General features: G+C 32.5%; 1 pseudogene; it reads left to right on the plus strand.

Annotated features, from left to right (window-relative positions):
- Nucleotides 1–2542: 2542 nt before the first annotated feature.
- LOC102027518 overlaps nt 2543–23423 on the plus strand; it is a 131528-nt pseudogene continuing 110647 nt past the window's right edge.

A 23423-nucleotide genomic window follows, 5' to 3' on the forward strand; every position in this document is an offset into this window, starting at 1 on the left:
AATATAATAATTATACTATATTTGGTTATGAAATGTAAAATTTCTTTGTAATCTTTAGCCCACAAGTGATCAGAAAGAGAAAAATAACATGATTAAAATCACATTAGTAAATTCTCTGTATGATTAGGAAAATATCTGATATACATTCAGGATAACATGTTTCACTTTATTTTCTACAATTTCAGTTTGTTTTTTCTCTCTCTCAGATTGATATCTATTTTCAAATATGTAGAGTATATACAGAATCCCCAACCCAAAACTATAAGTGGAAGTATACTTGCTTTTTTTCCCCTACAAAAATAATGTGGTTATGATTTAAACAATCCTTTTTTCTTTTAAGAAGCAATATTCTGACTGTTTGTTTTTCACAGATCATAACCTTAATATCATTCCATAAGTATATTGAATTGTTCTTATAGGGTCAGTACATTTAATTGTGTATTTATTATAATTTATTTAACTTTACTTTTAATTGGAACCATTTACATTATTACTATGATTTTACCATTAGCAATAGGATTTCAGTCAATGTGTTCGTTCTAATGTCATTTAAATATTTGTTAGAATAATATTGTGAAGGTTCTCTAGAAATGAGATTGCTTGGTCAAAGATAAAATGCATATACCTTTAGCTAGCTGCTGCCAAGTTTTCTTCCCTAGGAATTTTCACTGTTTTGACTCCTGAACAGCAATAAGCACAAATATATATATATGTACATATACATATAGTTCAATTATTACTAATTTTGGTAGTTTGATAAATACTAAGAAATGTAATCCATGAAATTTTTATTTTTAACTCCTTTAAGAACAGCTTTTGGAATTTTTCACATTTTCATGCTCATTTTTATTTTTCTATCATTTCTATGTTCATATATTTCACCAATTTTTACCTGGATTCATAATTTCTAACGAGGTAATTTTTATAGACAACAATTACAGGCCGTTGTATATAGCGTCAAAAGTGTCAGATTCCATGTTTTTCACATGTAATTTACAATTGCTTTCTGCCATGAAAATTTTTAAGAAACAGATGACTGATAAGTATATCATTACTTTCATTATTATTTCTTAATTTGGGGTCATTGACAATTATACCTTTTCTTTTTTTTTTTTTTTTTTTTTTGGTTTTTCTCCGGTACCGGGAACCGAACTCACGACCTTCCGCTTGCCAGGCAGGCGCTTTGCCGCTGAGCTAAATCCCCAGCCCCAGCTAAATCCCCAGCCCCTACCTTTTCTTTTAAAAGGAATTGACTCGGAGTTTCTTCTAATGCATGCACATTTTCAAGTTCTACTCTCAAATCTTTGATTCATTTGCAGCTTATAATGTGTACGCTGAAATTTTTTTCCCAGTTTTATATTATTTCATATGATCATCCAAGTTTTAAAATATTACTCATTAAAATGTTTTTTCTTCATAGATTATACATTTGTCTTTATCATCTTTCATTACCTGTATGAGCTTGATCCAACTTCAAAAATTTTTTTTGGACTTTTTGAGACAGGGTCTCCCTACACAGTTCAGGCTGGCCTTGAGCTCACTTTGTAGCCCAGGCTGGTCTCGAACTCACAACGATCCTGTATCAACTTCCCAAGTGCTGGGATTATAGGCAGGCTCCACCATCCCTGGAATGTTGAAAATTTTTAAGATTTTGTTTCATTATTTATTCAAGAACTAATACCATATCATTTTAAAATAAATTTTTTACACTATGTTTAAAGGTCTATTAAGGTTATTTCACTGATATTGTTCTTTACTATGGTTTTTATGTTGCCCTTTCTGGTTCATTCACTCCAATGAACTTCATATTTACTTTTTTATTTGAAGATATTTAATTCGACTTAAAATACAGTTTTCTTTGAATCACTTCAATTTTCTTAGTAAAACAAAATGACAGATAATCAACTAAGAGTGATATAGAGGAATAGATATCATACTTTAAAATGAAGAACGTATGAATGAGGTGTCTGGAAGAAAAGTGGCTGTCTTTGGGGAGTGTATCTTATTCAATTTACAAGGAGATGAGCTTGTGAAATGTATTTTTCTCCAGTTAAATTCATCATAAACACAAAAGAGTAATAAATAGTTTGTTTCAGTTTAGTTGATTCAACTTAAGGAATAGAGACCTAGAAGGGGAAATGTGCATCCAACTGATCACGGATTCTTTACAAAAAAAAAACATGAGAATCGAACTCAGGATGTGACACTTGCCAGGCAGGAACCTTGCCACTGAGCTATAACCCTGGCCCTTACTGATAATGGAATTTTATAGGATAAAGAAATAAAGGGACTTTCAAATGATGAAAATCAGAGCAGTGGATTTCAGGTCATGTTTGATTGGTAGTCTGTTGTATTAGATGAAGTGACCTCACAATATTAGTATGAATTAATAATACATTATTTGTATCATTTATTTAGCAATGGATGTGCTCAGTAATACCTCGGTGCATGAGTGATTTTGTTTGCAAACAATTTGGTTCACAAACAGAAGCATTTGGCAAAATTTTGGTTTTGTTTGCAAACTCTACACTGGGTGACAAACATGAGCGTGGCCATCTATTCCAGAATTGGGGAATGCATTAAGTTTGTGAACGGAGCTACTTCTCCAACTGCTGCTACAGGTATAGAGTTTTAATTAGTCATTTGATGTAACTGCTACTTCAACATCAATTTTCAAATGACTACTTTACAGTCTGTTATTAATAAGGCAAGAATCATGCATGTTTTTCTCCCATAGCACACAGAGTGATAAATCAAGACAGTGGTTATAAGTTCTTCTTAATGATGATGCCATTTCACTGTTAACTACTAAAGCATTATAACTTAGAGCTCCCTTGAAATACGTTTATTGTCTTATTTACCTGTTTACTTTTCCTTATAACTGCCAGTATTTACATGCTGATCAGGCATACTTTGGCCTCACCTGGAGATCTCTTTTGCAGCAAGAGTAGTGTGGAGATGTTTGAGATCCTGGAATAGTCTACCCTTTCTTCTTTCAGTGAAGTTCCTATGCTCAGAGAAACGCCCATGAGCAAGGGATAGTATGGATATAAGGAAACCACTTCTGTTTCAATAACCTCTCAAGTTTTCTTTTCTCTTCAGATTTCACACTGAACTTCAATAAAGTATTTTAAATGGAAATTTATTACTTAGAATTTCCATATATTTGCTCTCTTTCATATGCTCTATGTATTGTAGGTACACAGTACTCTAGAATTGCCTCTACCCCTTTATGCTTGTATCTAAAGACTGCTTGGAACAGAGGCATGATCAGACCATTTTTTGCATCTGTCTGGCTTTGCACATTTATTTGTTTAATAAGCATTGCAATCAATGGGATGATGTTTTATGTAAATATTTTTCTCAGTGGGATATTTATATACACACTTTCATAAGTGTAATGTTTTACATAAACATTGAAATAAGTAGAATGTTTTATACCCAAGGTCACTTTGCAAACTTGAAATTAAGGTTAGGCTCCAAGAAAACAGAATTTTTGAGGATTATCCAGGCTGATCCATATCTCTGCGACATTTACCCCATGCAACCATTCTCTTTCCTTGCAGATTTCTGGTTCACTTGAGATGGACATGTAATCCAATAAAAATGATCAATAAGGAAAATACGGTGATGCCCTACTTCACTACCACCAAGTTAGTATGTATAGTATTTAAATTAATTGTACCACTTGAAATAAAATAAGAAAATCCAGAAAACCTTGAGTTTGTGAATAATTTGTGGGTGAGCATGAGCATGTCATTTCTCTTATTTCTTTTATTTACTAACAAAATAGGAACTTTCTAGAAGTATGAAATTTCCAAAATGATTCTAGTACCTAAGCATTATTGTGGTAGTTTTTCCTGGCTTTGCCTTCTTTTCTTAAATTTCAGTAACAGAATTCAACCTCTACTATTGGTAATGTAAGAATTATTATTATACCTACCTCAGTAATAAGTCACTACTTAATAAACAGCTCTACTAGACGAATTAGATCACATACTTCGTTTTAATTACTAAGGAAATCATTATCAAGGCTTCCAGTATCTATGCAAATTTGCTATATTCTAATCCTAGTATCCCATATTTCTCTCTAGTTCTCAGTAGTTTTCTCAAAATTATTACCATTTGCAAAAACATTATCCAGCCCAAATGTACTGAGCGTGTATATGTATAGGCTTTCAGCTCAAAGTTTAAATTTTCTAAAATAGAAAGCCTAAGTTTTATTATTTCCCATAAATCACAGAAATGTGGAACATCCTCATGTTATCTTTTGAGTAATGATAAATACACTTACACCACTTCAGTGAGCCACTATGAGCATCTACAAATATATATGTAAAGTTTTCATTCTGCATTTTGAAAGATGGTGTGCAACCCAGAAACTACCACTGTAATCAATATAACAAAAATATGCCCCCCACATTCTTATATATTTTTGTAACTCTTTTATGTCATCCTGCTCTTCATCTTTCAGAAGAATCTGATTTAAACTCTAGTATAAAGATTACCTAGTATTTTTAAAAATTTTATATAAAAGAAGCCAATTTTATCTACCATACATATTTTGATATTATCCAAGTTGTTACAGGTACAAATATCCATTTTTTTTATCTACTCCATGTTTTTATGAGTAAGCTACTGTTTACTCATTTACTACTGATGGATTTTGGGGTAATAACCAGTTTTTACTCCTACAAATAGGGGTACTTTGACCATTCTTGTAAAAATGTGTAAGAATCATGCTTACTTTTCTCCTGGATTAAATATGCAAAAGTTGAATGGCTAGATTCAAAGCTGGATGAATGTTTATTTCAGAAATTTATGTTGTAGTGCAGTTACACCATTCTATGTTTCTGCATTGGATGAAATCAAGTTGTTCCACAACACCACCACTTGCAGTAATCAGCCTTTTCACTCACTCTGATGCATTTGTAATATTCTCATTATGAATTTAATTTGCATCTCCGTAATAGTTAAAGATGTTTATCAGTAGAAAGATGCACAAGCAGATTTGGGTAGGCAGAGAAAATAGTAAGTGAACTTGAAGATAAGAAAATTAGTCAAGTATAAGAACTGGAAAAAGAGGGCTGGGGATTTAGCTCAGCGGCAAAGCGCCTGCCTGGCAAGCGGAAGGTCCTGAGTTCGGTTCCCGGTACCAGAGAAAAACCAAAAAAAAACCAAAAAAAAAAAGAACTGGAAAAAGAACAAGACTGATGGAAAGTAAACAGATACTTAAGATATATGAAGGGTACCATTAAGCAGAACAATAAATGTGCAGTGGATGTAATTAAATGAGAAATGAGATAAATAAGAGATCAAAAATATTATTTGAAGAAAAATGTTGGGAATGTATGAAATTGGCATAAATATGTGACTATAAAAATAAAATAAGCTTCAAAACCATATTAAAGCAAAGTTACTGTCAAAAAAAAAATCCAGAAAGAAGAGAAAGAATAATTTATCATATACAAGAAATCTTCAATACATTTATCAGTTAATTTCTTATCTAAAACTTTGATGACCAAAGGGCAGTGGATAAACATATTCAGAGCACAGGAAAACATATCTGTAAACCAAAATTCTTACATCTGGAAAAATGGGCCTTCAAGAAAGAGTGGTGAATTAAAACCTTCTAGACAAACATAAACTGAGACAGTTTGTTGTCAGTTGGCCTAACCTGCAAGAAATAATTAGGCATCTCCTTCAGGCTGAACGGACTAGATAATAAACCAAAGCTGCATAAGGAAATGAAGATCTTGGTAAAGAAACTACATGGGAATTATGTCAACCAAACATATTGCAACCCTAGTTTATAATAATGTTTTTTTAAAAAAATTAACTGATATTCAAAAATACAAATGTACATATTAACGGGGTACATATAAAGTCCAATGGGTTATTGTACCATGTTTAAATCATTGAATGTATAAAAGTATATCATCTGCAAATAGTGACAATTTGACTTCTTTTTCAATTTGGATTCCATTGTTTGTTCTTTGTTTGCCCAGATTCTCTGGCTCACATGTGCAGTGCTATGTTGAGAAGAAGTGGGAGCAGATAGAAATACTTGGTGGTGTTTTTTGCTTTTTCAGATCGTTGACATTTTTAATTTTTTTCTGTTCCATGTAATATTAACTGTTGGCTTATTATAAATGTTCTTTATTATATTGAGAGACATTCTTTGTATGCCTAGATTGTTTAGTATTTTCATTATGAATGAATGTTAAATTTGATCATATATATTTTACATCAATTTAGATGCCTATTTAGTTTTTTCTTCATTCTGTTGTTATGTTCTATCAACTTTATTGATTTGCCTATATTGAAATATCCTTGCATTCATAAGATGAATCCCATTTGCTCATGATGATGAATTAATCTTACTAATATTTGGCTGAGGAATTTTTGGCTAAGTACATTAGAACTACTAGCCTGTAGATTTGTTGTTTTTCCTTTGTTGTGTCCTTATCGGGTTTTGGTGTCAGAATACTGCTAGTCACAAAGAGTGTTTTTTGAAGAACATCCCTATCTTCTATTTTTGAAAAACTGAAAGAAAATTGGTATAATTTCTTTAAACGTTTTGTAGCTTTTAGCATTTGAACTATGCAGTCCTGAAAGTTTCTTTGATGGAAAGCTTTTTATTACCTATTTAATTTTGTAACTTGTGATTGGTCTTTTCAGGTTTTCTTTTTCTTTATAATTCATTCGTGGTACGTTTTATATGTCTAGCAATATGGCCACTTCTAGATTATCAAATGTATAGGCTTATATTTGCTCATCATAATGTTTAAAGATCTTTTATATTTCTCTGCTATTGGTTGCAGTGTTTCCATTTTCATCTGTGATTTTATTTATGAATCTTATTTCTTTTTGCAGTAGCTGATCTAATAATTTATCTCTTTTGATTACCTGTTCAAAGAAAAGGGTTTTTATTTTATTGATGGTTTGTCTTCATTTTGTAAACTCAACTTATTCCTGCCTTCATCTTCATTATTACTTTCCATGTACTAATTTTGGGCTTATTTTGTCCTTATTTTCTCAGGTCTTTGAGATGTCAGATAGGTTATTTACATAAGCTTTCTCTGTATTTTTGGTGTGAGCATTGAGAGCCATAAATTTCCTTTGTAGCACTAGTTTTGCTGTATCCCTTGGGTTTTGCTATGTTCTACCTCCATTTTCATAAATTTCAGGAAAGTTTTTAACTTCCTTTCTGATTTTTTTGTTAGTTTATTTGTTGATTAAAAGTAAGTTGATTTATATGCATTTGTATGATTACAAACTTTTCCTATGGTTTTTTAACTGCACTACATTATGTTCAGAATAGACAGTGTGAATTCAGTTCTTAAATTATCTTTAGTTTGCTTTTGTAGCCTTTTATATGAAGTATCCTGGATAATATTTTATGTGCGTATGAGGAAAATGTGTATTTGGCAGTTCTTGGGTAGACTATTCTGTCTATGAGGTATATTTGACCTAGGGGGAATTTAACTCTTATTTTTAAGTTTCTGTCTTGATCTATCCATTGATGAAACAATTACTGTACAGTATTATTACATCAAAATCTCATTCTCCCTCTAGGTCTGTTAATGACTCTGCTTCAATATTGGTGCATAAATATTTAGAATTCTTGTTCCTCTTTTTTAATTGGCCTCATTATCACTATATAATTTCTATGACTGTTTTATTGCCTTTCATTTAAAGTTCACATACTTTATCTGATATTTGTATGGCTAGTCCTGTTTACCCTTGTTGGTATTTACATGAAATATCTTATTTTATTCCTTTATATCAGCATGTGCATGTCCTTAGAAGTAAAGCGAATTTCCTATAAGAAAAAATAGTTTAGTCTGGTATATTTTTATCCAGTCAGTCACTCTATGTGTTTTAACTGGAAAATTTAATCCATTTACATTCAAGGTGCCCATTAGTAGTTAAAGATTCTATATCAACAATTATGTATCTTATTTTTAAATTTTGTTGTAGTTGATTACTTTCTTACTAAATTATGGTATTCCTTGTTGGTTGAAAGAATTACTATAGTAGCATGTTTTAGATCTATGCTTATTACAGGTTTATCTATTAAAATATTTATCTTATGGTTAGCGTGAGACTTTGAAATGATAGCAAATTATAAAGATCACAAGGATAGGAGCAGAAAAAAGAAAGAAACAAAAGAACAAAAGGAAGTAATTATAAGAAAACTCTAGAGTTGCATTTCATACCTCAACATATTTTGAATTTTTGATGTACTAATTTATGTGTGTCTACATTGCTTATCCATTAACATTGTTGATGTAGTTATTCTTTTATTTTTTTAGTATTCATACTAAACATATGAGTGCTTTTTGTATTATGATTACAATTAGAATATTGTTAAATTTTGTGTGGTTACTCCTACCAAAAAATTTTATATGTTCCTGTTGTAGCTAGGGTTTACAAGGGAAAAGATTTAATACAGGACACATAATTTATAGGATTATTTTATAATATTCACCCAAAGAGTCAAATGCAATGAATGTGGGAGCTCTGTCCACACACTAAACACTTAAAGAACCCAGCTGAGGACCTGGATCCTATGGCAATGTCCTGTATGAGTCCAGCTGGAGGCCTAGAGTGCACGACAATGTCTCATGCAGTCTGTATCAAGGACTGCACTGGGAAGGCCCATAGATCAGTGGTGGAAGCTAGAAAGTCCAGGAGTGTGATCAAAGATCTGTGCCAGCAGGCTGAGGGAGCTGGACTGGAGCCAAGGAGCAATGCTCAAAGTATGTAGCAGAGCCCTCCTGAAAAGTACCATAGCCATCCTCAGTTACAGTGAGGACTAGGGCTCCTCCGACAATGAGAACAGCTGTGTTCACGTTAGGAAAATGAGCATGACAGTCTTCTCTAGGAGAATCACCAGCACACCATCCTCGCCTCCAGTTACCCTTTTATGCTCTTGGCAACAATCCTCAGGTGGGCCTTTCATATCCAGCACCACGCTGATTTAGTTCACCTGGGTGTTACAAGTTGCCCATTAATTAATTCACACACTTCCTGTGTTTACTCCTCATTCATTAATATGCCTCTCTTTTTAATTTGCAGAACTTCCTTTCAGATCTTTTGTAGACCAGCAGGGGTGGAGATATATTCTCCAAGCTTTTGTTTTTTCAACATAGTATTTATCACTCCTCTATTTGTAAAACAGATCTTTTTTGACTGACAGGTTCTCGCTTTAATACTGTGAAGTCTCATGCCATTATCTTCTGGGCTACAAGGTTTCTCCAGAGACGTCTGCTGTCAGGCAAATTTGGCACTCCTATATGTTACTGCTTTTCATTTCTCTTGTACCCTGTAGAAGTTTCGTTTGTCATTCACCTGTGAAAGATTGATTATAAGATGTTTTGGGATAAATTCTGTAAAGTTAAATTTGATTAGTGACCTCTGACACTACTATAACTGGATATATCTATCATTCTTTGCATTTGGGAAGTTTTCTGGTTTTAGTTTTTCATTATCCTGTCTGCCCTTTGAGATACTCAAGTCCTTTTTGAAATTCAAGAACTGAAATGGTTGAATTTTTCTCATTGTTTTAAAGTTCTTTAATCTTTCATTCCTCTTAATTGCTGTTTTGTTTTTCTCCAACTGTGTATTTTAAAATAGCCTGCCCTTTGCGCATATTTTCTCCACTTGTTCTATTCTTCTATCATGTTTTAAAATTCTGAGTATATATCATTATTTCAACAATTTTCAATTTTTGAAAAGCTCACATCCGTTTGTTAAATTTCTTAGTTACAAGTTTGAAATGTACTCTGTGTTTCTTTTAAGTTTTTTGAATTTCTTTAAAACAGCTTTCTTAAATGCTATGCGAGTTCTCTCATGGTAATTAGTTCCTAATCAGATATTGGCACCTTATTTTGTGTGCTATATGAGATCATGGTTTTTGGAAATTTTGTGCTGGTTGTTGGCATGAAAGACCACCTGAGCATTGAAAAATGACATATTTATCCACTGCCCCTAATTTGGCTTTGTTTGTACTCCTAGTTTCAGTTCTTATAGGTTGTTTACTTTCTCTGAGCCTATAGTCACTTCCACTTTCTTTAGAACTTGATGGCACTCGGATTCAGATTTCCCGAGAATCTGCTTTTAGTATGTTGTCACTGTTTCAGTACAAGAGGGGAACCTAAACCCAGGTTTGTCCCATGTACTCTGCTTATTTATTGTTTAGAAGTATGAGAGTACGTAGATCAGTGGTAGGGGACTCATGGCATAGATGGCATAGCAGGCTATTATCATTGAACTCTCTAAAAATGTTCATCATCACTGACCTTGGACATAGTCTACTCACACAAGCATCTTGTGGCAAGGATAGACCTAGATGTCACCTCCAAAGTTACTAGACTGTTGTCATACATTGCAATATTTTGCATGGCTCCGACCTGAGTTTCCACGGATGAATCATCAGGTTAGCAATAAGTTCCAGAGGTACATCTTATGCTTAGTACCTCTTTAACCCCAGAGAGTGAAAGCCTTGCACCATAAGGTCTTGCATTATTGTACAATTGGAGTAGTGCTACGGAAGGGAGATCCTAATCCACTTGGAGTGATTATAAACTGGATTTTGCCTGGGTATCACAGCTACAAGGAGGTGCACAGACTTGGGAGGATAGTGTTCCAAGGTCCATTCCAAGGTTGGAATTGATTAAATAAAATTCATGTCTGTTTTTAAGGTGCACAGAATTCTGCTTGATGCCAGAGCTGGTCTTAAATCTCCTTCTCTAACAGAAAGTTAAGTATCACATTGTTTCTCTTATATAAGAAACTTAAAATATAAATAAATAAATAAACAAACAAGTAAAATGAAGAAGAAATACTAAAGAACAAGACTGCAGACTTTTGAGGATGCAGAAAAGAAGCAGGGGAGGCGGGAGGAAAGTGACATATATGATCAAGACAGGTTATGTGCATATATCCATTTCCCAAAACAAATATTACCATTCTTCATTGCAAGTGTACATCAATAAAAGGCACTATATATTATATATATATAATAAAAGGCTCTGTGAGCCCTGGCCTGTGTATGTCTAAGACATTAACTTAGATCTTTCTGTCTCCCCCAAGTTTAAGACATCTCTTTCTAAGGGCCTGCTTGGCATTGGTATAGGGGTGATATAGGAAACAGTTCCCTTCCTACCTTCTTCAACCCTTGCGTTTTGTTTTGTTATATTAAAAGGAAGCACTACACTCTCTCCTGTGATTTCTCTGGTGCATGCAGCACTCACACCATCTCCATGCCCTCCTCCTGCACAGGCTCAGGATGATACAAAATGAGGACCCTCCCCCTGCTCAGTCCCTCATTTAACCTTCTAAACTTCTCACACTGACACAGTGAACAGCATCCCAGAGCAGTGAGAGTGTGTCCTTTCGCCCCAGGATGTAGAACTGCTGAGTCACTTAGTCAAGATTCTAGACTACTCAAGCTGACACAGTGTATCAACCATAACAAAATGCAAAAGCCAGCATAGTAGATTATGGAGAAATAGGAAATTGGAACACATAAATAACTAGTAACAAGATTGATACAGTAAGCAAAATTCTCTTGACAAATAAAAATATTTATCTTGATGGATTCACCATGGATTTGTTCTTAACATTTGTAGAAAAGCTAACATCCATAATTCTTAAAATTTCCTACCAAACGAAAAGCAGAGAACACTTCCTAACTCATTTGGAAGGTACTCATTGTTCAAAACAGTATTTGGGCCTTTTTTCAAAGCTGTGCATCCACTGTCCAAAGCTGCACGAAGACACTATCACTAAAGAAATTTAGAGGACAATATTTTCTGAGAATATTGAAGCAAAAATCCTGAGTAACATAAACTTATGTTGAGTTTAAAAGCATATTATAAAGATTATACCCCTTTGCTCAGTAGGATTTATTCCTAAAAGCAATGATATTCCATATACACAAAATTGACAGTATACAACAGAGAATGAAGAAAAATAGAATATTATGTCAACTGATGAACAAAACACATTTAGAACTATTGAATGCTCATTAAGAATAACAAAAACAAACAACAAATTTAGGAACAGAATGAATATGTGTCAATATTATAAAAGCCACATACCAAAAAAAAAAAAAATGTACAAGAGATATAATATGTAATAATGGACAAGAGTTTAAAATCTTTTCCTTTCATATGGAAAGAAAGGAAAATATGCCCATGCTTTCCACTTTATTTAGCACACTCCTGGAGATTTTAACCAGAGAAAATAGACAAAAATTAATTAACTTAATGGAATCCAAATTTTAGCCAATTAAAAGTATTTTTCTATGCATATGGTATGATCTACTGTGACTTTCACATCAATAAGGTTTTCAAATTAATAAACAGAAGTCAGTGAAGTCACATGAAACAAAAAAAACTAGTTTTCAAAAACTCAGCTATATTTCTATAGCATAATAAGGAAAAATACAAAAATGAAATTAATAAAATAATATAATTATAGGATCAAATTCAATAAAATAATCATAAATAATTTTAACCAAGAAAATAAAATATTTAAGCAATTAAAACTAGAAAGTATTGCTGGAAGAAATTTAATGAATATACACAAATGTAAATATATCTTGTGCTTACAAATTAGAAGACCAAAGATATCAATACTTCCTGAAGTGATATACACTCAATGCACTGTCGAGTGAAAATTCAAAAATAATTTTTCTTACAAGAGAAAAATCCAAGGAATCCTGAATAGCCAAAGTGACTTTGAAAAGGAAGACTCAACTGAATTATTCATAAATCTTTACAGATGTTATTCAGAATCTGTGAAAATAAAAACAATGTGAAACCCACATAAGACGGACAAATTGAACAATACGATAAAGCGAAAACCCAGAAGCAATTCATGTTTGGTGACATTTTATCCTCAGAAATGCCCAGATCTTTCAATGGGATAGGACTGTGTTTTAAGCAAATTTGTTGGGGAAAACTATATACCTCCATGCAAAAGAATGAAATTAGAACTTTACCATTATTCACAAAATATAGAACAAAAGAATGAAAGCTCAAAAGGATCAGAGATCTAAACATAAAAGTTAAAATTATCTAAATCTTAAAGGAAAACCTATGGATGATTCATGAAGTTGGATTTGACAACAAATTCTTGAATATAGTACATAAGCAAGTACAAGAAGAGAAAAAACAGAAATGAAATGAATTATATCCAAATTTTTATCTGGGTCCAGGCCCAGGGGCTTAACACCTGCAATCCTGCCTACTTTGGAGGGGACACAAAAGGGCTGCAGATTCAAAGCCAGCCTGAGCAACTTAGCAAGACCTCATTTCAAAAATTAAAAGAGCTCAGGGGACGTAGGATAGTATGAAGGCACTGGGATCAATCCCAAGTATTATGAAGGAAAAAAATGAATAAAATCAGTGTGTGAAAAAATCAATTCGCAGAATGTAAAAGTAACCTAGAGTAGGTGAAAATATTTTCAACTGCATACATGATGTGTCTAATATTCAGTGTACATGACTTTGACTATACAAGAACAACAAAGAGAATAATTTCATTAAAATGGGTAAAGAACTTGAAAAAACATTTTTCCAAAATATAGAAATTTCAAGTAACTATATGAATATATGTACAACATCAGCACACATTAGGCGAAATGCAAGTGAAGACTATAATTACCTTATAGTCACTCGAAGACCTACTATGAGAAAAAGAGAAGACAATGAGAGTTGACAAGGATCTCAGAAAAATGAAACCCTGATTCACTGCTGCTGCGAATGAAAAAAGGTGTTGGTGTTGTGGAAAACAATAGAATCGTCTCTCAAAAGTTTAAAATAGAGTTACCTTATGTTCCAGAGATCTCACTTTTGCCTGTGTACCTAAAATAGTTGAAAATAGTCTCTCAAACAAATGTATATAAACCAAAGTTTATAACGGTATTATTCACAGTACCTAAGAGCTGAAGTGATCCAAGGGCCTAAGGACAGTAAAAATATAGATTAAAGGAAGTGTATACATTCAAAGAAAAGCTGATTATGTCTATTAAAACTAAGATATTGACGCATCTGTTGCCTTATAGATGAACACTGAGGACATAAGGTGAAGAGATGAGAGTCAGTAAAAAATATAAATAGTATATTTTTGTACTTATATGATATTACCTAGAGTAGGCACATTATTAGAGGAAAAATTAATGACTGCCAAGAGCTAAGGAGGAGGGAAAATGAAAGTTTGTGTTTAATAGGGATACAGCTTCAATTCTGATGATGAACACAGTTCTGGTGATGGATGATTACACACAATAAGAATATGTAGTTATGATCACATTTGAAAATAATTAAGTTGATAAGTTCTATGTAGTGCATATTTTAATGTACTTTTAAATTTTAAAGGCAGCTCCCCTTATCCATATGCATATGTGTTTTTGTCTATCTCCAGATTCTCCTTTTTGTATTCCCTTAATTTATTTGGATATTTTGTCTTGATTTATTTTGCTTAGAATATTTCTTGTAATCAGATAATATTAGTCCTCCAGTATATTTTCTTCTCTTTCAGAGTCATTTTGGATAATCTAAGTGCTTTGAATTTATGTAAAACTTTTAGAGTCAACACATCATTTTTTTAAAAAGCCCACGTAGATTGTGACAGAACTTACATCATATTGAAGGGGATTTGACATGAGTCCTTTTAAAGTATAAAGAAGCCCTTTCTCTCCAATTATTTAGAGATTCTTTAATTTTTTGAGCATTGTTTTGAAGTTTTCAGTATAGAGTTTGTGCAGATGTGTTGTACGTATCTCTAACAATTATGTAAACTATGATGCTATAGAAAATGGTGATTTTACTCACACCTAGCATAGGGAAGAAAGATTAATTTTTGTATTTCATTTTATATCCTAAAACCATTTTTTCTGATAACTTTTTGATAGATGCTATGATAATCTTATGGAAATAAAAATAATTTTTTAAAATCTGAATTCCTTTTATTTTTCCTTATTCTCCAAATATATAAGCAAAAATATCAAGTAAAATGAAGAGTAGAAATAAGAATGCTGATTCTTATTTTCTGCTTCTGTATGATGTGACATTTTTCCTGTCTGCTTTTATTTATTTATTTATTTTTTGGTTTTTCTCCGGTACCGGGAACTGAACTCACAACCTTGCGCTTGCCAGGCAGGCGCTTTGCCGCTGAGCTAAGCCCCCAGCCCCTCCTGTCTGCTTTTAAACTTCATATTTACACTTAGCTTAGGCCCATTTTATTATTTTGTTTCTTGGTATGATTTTCATCATATATATTTTTCTTATATGCATTGAGCTTCTTGAATTTGTGGTTATAGTTCTCATCAAATTTGGAAAATTTTCAGTCATAATTTCTTCAACTAATTTTTCAGTCCTCTTTCTTACTTCTTGTTTGAGGACCCTATTTACAAATATTTAAGTCACTTGAAATGGTCTAGTAAATCATTAGTGTTCTTTTCACTAATATTTTCTCCTTGATTTTCTTTTGTGTTCTAGATATGATTTCACTCTATATTCAAATTTATTAAAGTTTCCTTTTACACTGTGTAATAGCCTGTCAGTTCCATCATTTGTATTATTAAATGTCACAAATAATGGTTTATAACTCTTTGAAATTTGACTTGAACTTTTGAAAACATATTTTCCCCTTTTATTTTTCCAAATATCTGGAATAACATTATAATAACTATTCTGAAGTCGTTATGTGCTATTTCCAACATCTAAGTCAATTACAGATTGGTTTAGATGACTTATTTTTTTCTCCTAACTACAGGTCACATGTTTCTGCCTTTTTATTTTAAAGAAATATAGTTTGATTAATAATAGGAGAAAGGATTTGTTACTAACTTAAATTTAAGCAGTGATATGAAGTGTTCAAAACCTCCCTAAATAAAGAAACAATTACTGCAGCACAAATGCCAAAATGCCAAAAAAACCTTTACTCAAACATTTTTCTGAGAATTCTTTGTTGTCCTCTATTAATTTGTCAGAAAACACTTCTTTGTATAGACTGTGCAAAGATAAATGTTAACGTATCATTTTATTGCACCCTCATCCTACTTCTTTTTATGCCTAGTAATCTTAATGGGATGCTGACAATTGAAAATTTTACTTTGTTAGGTGCTGAATACTTTTACACTCCTATAAATGCTGTGGACTTTTCTTATGGGATGCATTTAAACTGCCCTGATACAACTTTTCTCCTTTGGATGTTGCATGTGAAGTCAGCTAGGTACCAATAGATCAAGTCTATTTATTCCCAATACTGAGACAAGATTCTTTTGAGTCCTCTACACAGTGTTCCATGAATGATGAGGCTGAAGTATCTAACAACTATATTTGGCTTTTGTTCCCGATTTTTGGCACAAATTACCTAAATCCTTAATGTTTTCTGGGAGAAGAGTACTGAGAGGATCTTTCATTCTAATGAAGAGATTCTTAGACAGTTTCTAAATAGTTTTGGTTTGGAGGCAGCTCATATCTTCAGAATATCATCCAGTTGCTAGAAAGATCAAATATTAACTTAAAATTCAAAAGTGTAGCCAGGTTTGGTGGCTCACACCCGTAACTCCAGCACTCAGGAGGCTGAGGTAGGAAGATTGCATTAAGTTCGAGGCCAGCCTGGGCTACATAGTGAGCTGAAGGCCAACCTGAACTGCATAGCGAGATCCTGTCACAACATTAAAAAAAAAGAAGAAGAAGAAAGAAAGAAAGTAATTTGAAACTTTAAAATCCACATCAAAACGTTAAAGAGAGTGACTAGATATTGCTCAGGCACTAATTAGCTATGACTTTATTAATTCCTCTGCATAATGAAACTTCCATACAAATCCCTCAATAATGGGGTCAACCAGGTTCTAGGTTGGTAAGTACACAACCTAGTGGCAGACTACACTATGCTTCTTAATCTTTTCTATGCTCTATGCTTTACATACACTTGCTTTACAAAAATTGTTCCCTTTATAGTAAACTAGAAATAGTAAGTAAAGCATTTATTACTTTTTGTGGGTCACTGTAGTGGATGATCAAACCCAAAGAGAAGTAACTGAATCATTGAACACTCCATTAGTTGTGCAGAAATATGGGTAGCCAAGGCACTCATTTCATAACTTCCATCTGAAATGGAAGCAGTCTTGCAGAACTGAGAGCCCCTAACTGGTAGGTTCTGCTAATAACCAGACAGTATCAGAATTGAACTGAACTGTGGGATACCCAGGTGTCAGAGAACTGCAGAATTGGTTGGTTTGCTGCAAAATAAAAACAAAGAATCCTCTCAGAGGACCGGGGAAATAACTCGGTGGCATAAGCGCTTGCCTGGCAAGCCTGAGGTCATGAGTTCGATTCCCGATACCAAAAAAAGAAAAAAAAATCGTCTCAGAAACTTTTCCATTCTGGCCAGCTAGGACTGGTACTTTGCCCTGCTCTGCATGATTGCCAATAACTATTTTCTCATCTTCCCAATTAGCCCTTTCCCTGTCTTCAAGTAGCTTTCTTAAAACTATGCACGAATCTACACACTGCTAAATGCATTCTAGTCACCTTGGCTTCCCCAGACTCTGCTCCATCTCCTGAACACAAACCATTTGTTAGCCTGTGGTCTATGTACCTGAAACAAACCTGAAAATTCTCAGAGAAGAAACACACAGTCATAGAACTTATTTTGTTATGTTTGGTTTTGTTCCATTTCTTCTGAAATGTGCTCCTTTGTCTTCAATTACCTGAGAGCTCTTGCCTTATAAAATATCATTTATATATATTATTAGGTCCCTGTTTCATATTGCCCAGTCTTTTGTTCAAAGGAAGTTGTGATAAATTCACTTTCTTCCTCTATTTTGTCCTGAAGTAAAACTCCTAACCTTTTAAACCTTTTGAATTTAATGGAGTTGCAATACTAAATCTTCATGCAAATCTTTTTAATGAATGGATTATTTATTTAAAAATTCTATACAACTTTCTATAGAAAATGAACTACTATTTCAGTGATGTCTAATGAAAAAGACTTGTTCATTAATCCTGAAAATCAGGTATTTTTTCTGTATTATAGAGACAATTTAAGGAATGATTAATAAATGAGAACTTGATCAATCACAACTCTTTTCATTTTTTTCAGCATAGGAGGTTAGGTCGAAAGAGATTGTTTGAAATCAAAACTCTAAAATTTCCATGGCGTCAAGCAGCAACAGATAGAACTGTGGAATTATGTGCATCCTATATGGAAAGTCTCCATTTGTTGGAAATCTGCCTGCATCTAAGACATGTATTTCATTCGCAGGAAATGACACCTTTTATTTTTCGTATTAGCAAGTATGGTAATTAATATAACAATCAGATTTCAAATACGTCCCTTGACAAAACTGAAAACATCAGAGTTAGTCTGTTCATTGAGAGTAAACTCCACTTTCTGCTTGTATCACATTACACTGTTTCATTATACATGAATTTCATTAATGTCATGAGTAATAAATTCATGTATTATTTATGAAATTAAAATGCTAAAATATATTCAAGCATTTGATTAATTTAAAATGTAAATTTGAAAGGTATATTTAGTATACAATGCATAATATCCTAATATTTAAAAAATCTCTTATCTGAATATGATGAAGTGCATAACGTATCCTCTAAAATAATAGCGAGTTAAGTAGAACATCAAAATCTCCAACTGTGATGGACTGGCAAAGGAAAGTGGTCACTTTTTTTCAGAAAATAAAAATAGAATGATTCATTTCGTTTTTAGTCAATTAATAATTGCAATAACAATCATCATGGTAATATTATAGGTAATATGTATTCTGTGCTTGTGATAGCCAGGGACTCTTATAAACGTTGTACACATATAAACTAATTTATTATCTAGAGTATCCATGAGTTCGATACTATTATTGTGCTTATTTTACAGATGAAACTATAAGATAAAATCATGTTAGGTGTCATTCACAAAGTCCAAGAGCTGAGTGGCAGGGAGGAGATACAAAATTAGATGATCTTACTCCAACTTATAGTGAGAGTTTGAAAAATGTGGTTTCAGAATTAGATTTATTGCTTATTAACAGTATGAACTTGGGAATGTTGTTGAGATTTTATCTGCTTACTTTTATTTCTAAACTGATAATGATAATTTACTTCACTTAAAAATATTGTTTTAAATGTAATAGTATGTCTAACAATAAAAACCTTACATTCATAATTATTATGTATTTTCTCAAATCAGGTCTTGACCAAAGCAATATTTTTGATTATGTACTTTTATGTTTTTATTTTTGATATGCACATTCTAGTAGAAATATGCAACTTTAACACACAGTCGCAAGAAAGATGAAAAAATTGAGCAAATGAAATTGACAGTGATCTTATGTTCCTCTTAGTACTATGGTACCCAGCTATATATCTATTAAGAAAATAGTTTAGCTCTTTAAATTTGCAGTAGATCATACATTCAACTTTTGTAAAATTAATAATTAGCAATAAGGATAAACTTTCCATTCAGACAGATGAGATTTTCAAATAGTTTGTAGAAATTAAATTAAAGACATAGGGAAACATATATGAACATGCTACTATACTCTTAAAGGACTTCAGCACAGGTTCAGTTTAAACTTGAAGAATTATGATTGAAACAATGCTTGAAATTGTAGTAAAAGATTGTGATTGTGTATGTGTATTTGTGTGTGTGTGTGTCACAGAGAGTGATACAGAGACAGAAACAGAGAGAAGAGAGAGGATGTAATATCTAAAGTTATGTTAGTATTATCCCCTTGTTATTCAAGTATTGTGGGAAAGTACACTAATTTTCAAAACCAAAATCAACCTTGTATTCTCAGAGTAAGGCCAAATTGATGGCAATGTATATCTTTCTTATGCTATAGAATTTGTTTTACTAATAGTTTACTTAGCATTTTTCCATCTGTGCTTGTGAATAGGATTGGCATACTTTTCTGTTTCTAAATGTTTTTCAATGGAGGAGGAGAGGAAGGAAGGAAATGTGATTTAAGAAAAGGAATTAATTTGTATTACATGCATTTGTCAATTCCCCACAAGGAGTGATCTGGACAAAAAAATAAAAAGAAAGTAAATAAATTATTAAATTCTTGATGTTATAGGTTACTGCACAGAAAATTTCCTCAATATTGAGTATTTTAAAATATATTAAATAATTAACTCATACATGCACAGTTTAGTTGAGTCATCTACATCAGAGTGTGTCCATACCCTAGACTTTGATCAAGGTGTTAGGACTATACGCAAGATTTTTCTGGGAATAGAGTGGGTTCCAAGTTCTCTCCCATGATTGGGTGAATTTTATTATTCACTGAAAGTTACTGGATTAAGAGCTTCTGTTTCTTATTGATTGCTTACCTTAGTTTCTCATATCACATAAAATGTTGAGCTACACTGACTTTCCTTGGAGCAGATCAGAAAATGAGAATAAAAGAGCACCAGAAAGACTGAAATCATACACCTAATCTTGCATGGGACATCACGTCCCATAGGTTCTGTATCCAGTCTATACACAAAGGGAAGATGTTTCATAAAAGTGAAACAATCACATTCTTATGCTAATATCCCCAAATTTGGTGGGAATTCTCCATCTATTTTCTATTGCCTAGTTTTGTAAATTAATTTCATGTATCTTCTTTGGGTAAGATATATATGTGCATATATATATATTATATATAAACTCATAGAAAATATCATATCACTTGAAGCAATGTGAGTGGCCTGCAGCTTTCTTGTGTAGAAGTTTGTAAGCATAAATAGATTCTCATCTTTAGAGTAGTGTTAATTAGGTAGCACATTTTTGGAATTATTAAAATTTTTAATTATTTAATTGCTGAGGCAAAATTATACTTCATTTAAATTTATACTTATAACAAAGATCATATCCCTCTTTTCTCTCATGTTTTAGTATTTTTGGCTTTTCACTTATTTAATATTTTCTGAATAAATTCACACTCAGTGTTTATTAATTTTGTTATTATTTGCACATTTCAAGATTTACCCTTTATCTGTATATTGTACTTAAATTCCATTACTTTATTACCTTTATAATATCTTGTCTCATTTCTTTGTGTATACAGTGGTTTACCTTTTGTACCTGCTTAGATAATCAATATTTACAATTTTCTTTTCTGATGTATGCCCTTAAATGTCTTTTGTATCTTTCATTTTCTTTCAGCATGTTCATCTATTATTTCTTTTCCTCTTATTTAGTATATTTGCATATTTTCTCAATGTATAATAATCACATTTGTTTTCAAAATTGGTGAATATATTATATTTTGATCATTTTCAATACCCTTTCCTTCACCTCACTCCCTTGTCCTCCTTTCCTTTGCTTCTTTATCATCTTTCAGAAACCTATCCCTGTTTCCCACTGTCTCTCTCTATAGTTTCTTATATGAGAAATCAAGTGATCAGTAACCTGAAAACTGTACCTGACTTATCATATTTAATACCATGCTCCCAAGATCCATTCCTTTTCCTAAAAATGACTTAAATTTATCCTTCTTTAGGGCTGAATACTATTCCAATCTGTAAACATACTATAATTTCTTTACCAGCTCATCTGTTTTTGGGCATCTAGGCTGCTTCCATAGCTTGTAAATTGTGAATTGCACTTCTATTTCCGTGGGTATGTATAATCTGTACATCTTTAATTCTTTTGGAATTGTATTCAAGAGAGGTATAGCTGGGTTAAATGGAATTTCTGCTTTTTTTCAGTTATTGAAGTTTCTCCATACAGTTTTCCATAATGATTGCACTAGTTTTTATTCTCAACAAATATGTCCAAGGTAACCTCTTTCCCCATATGCTCAACAGCACCGTGTGTGTATCTGTGTGCATTCTTGAGGATTGCTGTTTTTACTGAAGCAAGATGGAATCTCAGTGTTGTTTGATTTACATTTCCCAAATGGCTACATTTTTGCATGCAACATTTGTGATCCATCTTTTAAGAAGTGTCTATTCATTTCACTTGTCCATTTTTGATGGGTTATTCATTTTTGAGGCTCTAGTTTCTTTTAGTTCTTAATAAGTTTAAGATATTAGACTACTATCAGAACAGTAAAGGGCAAAATTTTTACCCATCTAAAGGTTGTGTCTTCAATGTGTTGATTTCTTCCGTTGATATGAAGCTTAAATTTATTTATTTACTTATTTATTTATTTAGGTACCAGAAATCAAACTCAGGACCTTGTGCTTGCCGGGCAGGCACTGTATACCTGAGTCATATCCCTGGCCACTTAAAATTGATATAAAACAATTTCTCGATTTTGGTGTTACTCATTCGGCTATTGGATGTCTATTCTGGAAGTTCTTGACTACGCCTGGGTAGTATAACTTAAAATACAGCATTTAATGCCTTTGACTTTGTGCTTTTGGCTCAAGATTGTTATTACTAGTCTGTGTCTCTTCAACGTTCCATATAAATTTTAGGATCTTTATCTAATTTTGTGACGTGTTATTGGTATTTTAACATGAATTACATTACACCTGTAAATCGTTTTTTATAATATGGCCCCTTTTTCAATATTAATTCCGTCTATTTCTAGTGTTGTCTTCAGTTTCTTTCTTCATAATACACTAAGTTCCTCATAAAAGTCTTTCACCTCCTTGATTAGATTGACTCCTAGGTGGATAATTTTTTTGAAGCTAACCTGAATGGAATGTTTTCCTGATCTTTCTCAGTAGGCTCATTAATGTTGTATAGAAACACTATTTTTGTACTGATTTTGTATACTACTACTTTACTGAATGTATTACTTCAAAGAGTCCTCTACTGAAGTTTTGGATCTTCTATGTAAAAGATGTAACATTTGGAAATGGGGAAATTTGATGTCTTTATTTCTCTTTCACATGTTTCTTTTTTTTTAATTATTTTAAAGAATAAAACAAGGATAACATAATAACAGGGGGGACTTAGCAAATTATAGACAAAATGGTAGGAAATTATCAATGGTTATCATTTTATATATTATTATCTACAAAATAGTTTCTCAGGAGAACAAATAGACAAATAATAGTGAGTTAGAGACAAAAGAGGTAGGAGATTATCAAGAGTTGTTGTGCTATACTTTGGTATCTTCAAAGTGGCTTCTAAAGAATATAAATAGAGCTATATATGAGTGACCTATTGAAAAATCATTAACAATTCTCAATGGTTGTTGTAGGAAACACATAATAATAAACGTACATTATGAAATAGGATAGGAACATTGCAAACAACACAGTTATTGATAGATTAGGAGGAAAATATCAATGGCTGCTGTAATACATGGTGGTATCTTCAAAGTGGTTTCTCAGGAAGACAGAGATCTGCAAGAAGGATCTAATAAGTAGTTACAGCCTAAGGGTTGTCAAAAATAGCATATTACCTCCTCACCAGTGACTCCTTTCACTGAGGTA

The sequence above is a fragment of the Chinchilla lanigera genome, unplaced genomic scaffold (genome assembly GCF_000276665.1).
Source record: "Chinchilla lanigera isolate Chin_1 unplaced genomic scaffold, ChiLan1.0 scaffold00072, whole genome shotgun sequence".
Taxonomy (NCBI): Eukaryota; Metazoa; Chordata; class Mammalia; order Rodentia; family Chinchillidae; genus Chinchilla; species Chinchilla lanigera.